Below are 6,139 nucleotides of genomic sequence, written 5' to 3' on the forward strand. Positions count from 1 at the left end.
AGGTTTACGGACCTCACATGGGAGAGGGATTCACTATTGCCTCCAGGCCGGCCGGGCCATATCATCACCTATTCCTGGTACCCTGGACTGTGGACTGCTACTGCCAGTGAACCAGGTAAAGACTGCAGCTCTGTGTCCTCTGTTATTTACCGGCAACCCACCATCCTTGCCATACACCTCGGGAGCCCTGGGGACCCCGCTTCACCTGTGGGAAGCGTCACCATCTTGCTGCAACAACATCACCCCAGAGGACCCCTTTAAGCAGCATCAGTCCCTCTGACCAAGAACCACAGGTGGCGTCACGAATAGACTATTCCAAAATACCCTTTAAAGACCAAACCCCATTTAACTGGGCGCCCAGGGCCACAGACCGGGTCGCAGCCACAGTGACATCCCCTTTAAGTGCGACCGGACCCAGTACCGAGTGCCCCACGGCCCTGGCGGGCGACTCAGCCGCACAAACTTTTCTGTGAATCCATGCTGTTTTGATGGATGCGTTATGTGGTATAGCTCTGTCTGAGGCTGGTTTCACACTTGCGTTGGGCAGAGCTGAGGAGGGCTGCGTAGTTCCGGAGGCATCCGCATACATTCGCATGGCCTGCATACCTAATGTTAAAGATAGGTATGGAGGACGCATGCCGGTGTAGGTGGAGCTAAATGGAATAGGTGCGGCAGTGGGCAAGGCTTAACGGAGGAACTAACAATGATAAAGATACAATCAGTATGGGCAGGTGAAAATAGACAACATTTTTTGAAAAAAGAAGTGTGAAAAAAGAGGGAGTTAGGAGTATCATGCAACATTTCACCCAAGGTCAGCAAATGCATATCAAAGTCACTATTTAAAAATCGTATGAAATGAGTTGAAAAGTTGTCTGAACGTTCTATTAAGAAGGAAATATAAAATGTAAAAATGATGTGGGAGTATATGATAAATAAAAGGCATGGAATCGAACCTGGCTTTAAATGTTCTTTAGTAGTAAAAGAAAGTGTGCTTGTCCATATACATCCATACATCACAAAGACGGTCTACAAGCGGTTTCTTTCTCTCCACATCCAACCCGGACATAAAACTTGTTGGGTTCATCTTACAACTACCAGAATTCATACTTGCCAACAACTTCTCAAGGTAAACTCGCTATCTACAGCTCCAGGGAGCAGCCATTGGGGCATGCTGTGCACCCTCATACGCTAATTTGTTCCTGAGGCAGTTGGAGAGACAAGTGTTCTTGACGGAATATTACTCCTATGGTGGATAAAGTACATGTGGGCTGGGTACATTGATGACAATCTTTATTTGGCTGGGAAACTGAAAGGATTTGGATATCTTCGTGAAGGCACTGAATGTTAACTTAGATGTCACTTAGACGTTTACAGAAAGAAAACTTCGGTTCTCTATACTATTTGTACATTCAGCACATCCCAAGTATATTATCAACAACATGCTCACTGGGCAAATCTTGCAGGCGATAAGGATTTTGCTAATGATGCTCTATTTGAGAAAATGGTCTCAGATCTCAAAAGAAGATCTTAATCAAGATCTTATGACACTAGTATCGAACAAGGATACAAACATGCCAGAATGACGGAAATCCAATCCTTACTAACCATCACATCACACCAACAACAGGATATAGTCCGTTTATATCGACATTTTAATCAAGATCCAATGAAGTATGTTATCCAACTGCCAAGTGTTGGGACATAATAGTCACTGATCATACTTTGAGTGAATGCTTCAATCCACAGGGCAGTGTGAATATAAGATCACACACAGTATCACCTGCAGCATCAAAGGAGTGATTTACCAGTCCTCTTGTCCTTGTGGTCGCCTGTTTATTGGTCCAATATCTCTAAAGGCTAGAGAACACGTCCTGTCCATAAGAGCAGCAAATGAAGAGAGAGAACTTTCCAAACTGACTTAGATTCCATAACACTGTAAAATGCATCATCAATGTAATGCCTCCTTGCTGAAGATGCAAGGAATAGACATGGTGTTGGTGAGTATAAGGTGGGAGTTGTAATTGGAAAAGAACTTTGGCTCAGAAAGAATCCAGATGGATTTATACTTATATTTTATTTAAAACAATGGCTCCGCTTGGACTCGATGAAAATATCAGTTTTGTCCCTTTTTTTTTTTAAAATCTTGTTCTCCAGAAAGTTGTCCATTTGCTGTACCCTACATTTTCATCTCCCCCTTTTCCAATACTTTGTTTTATTTATCGTTTAAATTATTTTAACATGTCTTTTTACTTGTTTTGCTGGGGTTATAGTATATAACAGTCTAACATGCATACCTTCAGCATCTCATTTTACCACATATCAAAACTAGGTCCAACCTTTCTTACTTGCCCTCCATTTGCATGCCACCTATACTTTCTAACCCCTCTTAGGCTGCCATCACACTAGCAGTATTTGGTCCATATTTTACATCAGTATTTGTAAGCCAAAACCAGGAGTGGAACAAATAAAGGAAAAGTATAATAGAAATATATGCACCACTTCTGCATTTATCACCCACTCCTGGTTTTGGCTTACAAATACTGATGTAAAATACTGACCAAATACTGCTAGTGTGACGGCAGCCTTATATGTATTCCACCACAGGAAGTCAACATTTCCATCATTAAAATTATGCCATACTACACGGTATCCACCTTCTGCTCGGGTGTAAAGCACCATGTTTTCCACCCAATAATATGTTATACTTGGCTGCGGTCATAGTTAGGTCACTTCCAGTTGCTTCTTTCCAGTCGAGTGAACTGCGCACTTTGCCAATGACATGCACCCATTTATGGGCCTCAGGATCATATGCCATGATGCATGTACCCATATGACACACATGCCTTATCCTCCTCTCCTTATCCATGCACACATTTATTTTCTTGCATTCATGTCCTGGCACACATACCTTTATCTCATCTTATTTGACCACATTAGTATATATCCTTTTTGGTACTTCTATTCTATGCATTGCACTCTTTTACTTTTTGTTTACAACTACATTTCACTGGATTGTCTTTACTCTTATGCTCATTTCTACTCTCTCCCCCCTCCGCTCACCTTTTTTTCCTGCTTTTTTTCCACTATTGTTGCCCCTTCTTTGCTATTCCATTCTTTTACCATCATGTGGCTTTGTATAAATATATATATATATATATATATATATATTTATGTGTGTATGTATATACAGTACAGACCAAACGTTTGGACACACCTTCTCATTTAAAGATTTTTCTGTATTTTCATGACTATGAAAATTGTACATTCACACTGAAGGCATCAAAACTATGAATTAACACATGTGGAATTATATACTTAACAAAAAAGTGTGAAACAACTGAAAATATGTCTTATATTCTAAGTTCTTCAAAGTAGCCACCTTTTGCTTTGATGACTGCTTTGCACACTCTTGGCATTCTCTTGATGAGCTTCAAGAGGTAGTTTTTTCTCTCTCTCTCTCTATATATATAGTGATGCGGCGGTATGACCATACACAGCGAAACAGCAGTGACCCAAACTGCCCTGTCTGCTTCCAAGAACACACTGACACACCTCCCCCACTACTACAGGGCTTTTTAATCAGTCACTGCTTCACTATTCTAATTACAGCCACACCTGTGTCTGTAGTACGCACTCATGGCCTCACTACGCTTCCATGCATATTCTGCAGAGCACATACAGCGCTCCCTAGCTGTAACAGGGGTCACTGCCTCACTATATATATATATATATATATATATATTTATATATATAGACTGTATACGTTTTCACGAATATTTGGGCCCATGGATCCATTATATGTCCACTATGCAAGCCGGCGAGAATATCTCGCCATACAGATGTCACGCGGATATTTTGATGAAAAAAAAATTGCATCCTCGCATTGCACACGGATGACATACGGATCACTGTTCAGGAACATTTTTGCTTATCTCGGCCGTGAAAAACGGACCAAATTTTTTATACGTTATGTGTGACTGCAGCCTTAGGCTAAGCTCCCACAATAAATATTTGATGCGTTTTCATCTGCTGCGTTCTTCTGTGCTCAAAAACTTCAGCTTATTACAGTTCCACCAAAGGGATTAAAATTTGTATAAATTGTATGCCCATTGTGCTTTTTTTTGTTTTACAAATTTATATAACAATGAACTGTGCAGATTGGTAACTCCTTCACAACATATGACTTATAAATACCCCATATGTCATGTCTCCCCCTTTAATGCAGGCTTTGGCACTGAGTCTGCATCTTTTCCTGCACATGATAGCTGATTTCATGTTAAATAACATGTTATTATGGCTGATAACATGTTAAATGATGCTGTCAATCTCTGGCAGCAACATTTCATGCGATTGCGCCGGAAGCGCGGCTCTAGCTTTGCTCACCAGCGCCCCTCGTTGTCGATCTGCTATCAGCGCCACCCTGTGGCCAGCGTTCATAACAGATGAGAATTTCTGCTGCACAGACAGAGTCAACCCAGGCAGCGTCAGCCCAGGCCGAGACAGCCACGGCAGTGTAAGCACAGGCAGCGACAGCCACGGGCAGTGTGAGCCCAGGCAGAGACAGCCACGGGCAGTGTGAGCCCAGGCAGAGACAGCCACGGTCAATGTGAGCCCAGGCAGAGACAGCCACGGGCAGTGTAAGCCCAGACAGAGACAGCCACGGGCAGTGTAAGCCCAGACAGGGACAGCCACGGGCAGTGTAAGCCCAGACAGAGACAGCCACGGGCAGTGTGAGCCCAGGCAGAGACAGCCACGGGCAGTGTGAGCCCAGGCAAAGACAGCCACAGGCAGTGTGAGCCCAGGCAGAGACAGCCTCGGGCAGTGTGAGCCCAGGCAGAGACAGCCACGGGCACTGTAAGCCCAGGCAGAGACAGCCACGGGCAGTGTGAGCCCAGGCAGAGACAGCCACGGGCAGTGTGAGCCCAGGCAGAGACTGCCACGGGCAGTGTCAGCCCAGGCAGAAACAGCCACGGTATATATTCACATTCAAATGCTCAATTCATAACTATAAATATCCCTCCCCTCTGGGGGACTCTGTACCATAACAATTTCTATCTCACACAGGTCCGATCAAAACAATAAAATGACCATGACCATGGTACTGATATAAGACAAAGTATTTTATTAGAAAAATGTCCTTATAAAAACAACATATATCTATTTAAGCAGAAAGGTGCTAGACCACAAAAAAGGGACAACTGCCATAGGTTAATTCCCAACATTTGGCTGCTACTAAATATAAATATGGGACAAATCCCAATTTAGGCCTATCCTATACATAAAACCCTTCTAATAAAAATGCCTGTAAAGAGAATCCACTATAATCAAAATATGCTCATTAATATATTCTCGATTGTGAGGTAAGTATACTTATCCTTCTACTGTGGCATATAGATTATCTCCAAAACAATGGCATATATGTAATTTGGTATGAAGGATTACCTTGTAGTCAGCCTGATGGGGGAGTACCTCGGCGTCCCTTTGCCCCGACGCGCGTTTCGCACTGCTTCTTCGGGAGGCGTGTCAGGGCAGGGGGTAGCCGGTTTATATATAATGGACTGAACGATTGATTGGATACTGGGTTCACTGTTTATTCCCATCAGGTGGACTAGACGGTACATCATAGTCTGCGCCGGCATCCAAGTTTGACGTCACGGCGTCCCAGTGTACGGAAAAAGGAAATGCTATTTAATAACTTCCCGCACTATTCTAATGTACGGAAACCGGAAGTGTCGTACAGAAGACTGTTGTGGATTCTGTTTGTGGGCTCCCTCTGGTGGTTACTGCTGGTACTGGGTGACTTTGGTGGGTTGCGGCCTTTGGTTTCCACCTGTCCATCAGAGGCTGGGTGTTTCCTATTTTACCTGGCCTTTCTGTCATTCCCTTGCCGGCTATCAATGTATTCAGATGTGCTCTGTTTGGTTCCTGCCTACCTGCTCCCAGATCTTTCAGGATAAGCCAAGTGCTGATTTTCAGTTGTTTGGTTTTTTGTCCAGCTTGCTTATTATGTCTCTATGCTAGCTGGTAGCTCTAGTGGACTGAGGTTCTCCCCATGTGCCATGAGTTGGCACATGGGTTCTTGTAAATCTCAGGATGTTTTTTTTTTGATTAGGGTTTTTTGCTGACCGCTCAGTCCCCT

Source organism: Ranitomeya variabilis, chromosome 5, assembly GCF_051348905.1.
Source record: "Ranitomeya variabilis isolate aRanVar5 chromosome 5, aRanVar5.hap1, whole genome shotgun sequence".
In the NCBI taxonomy this organism is placed as follows: Eukaryota; Metazoa; Chordata; class Amphibia; order Anura; family Dendrobatidae; genus Ranitomeya; species Ranitomeya variabilis.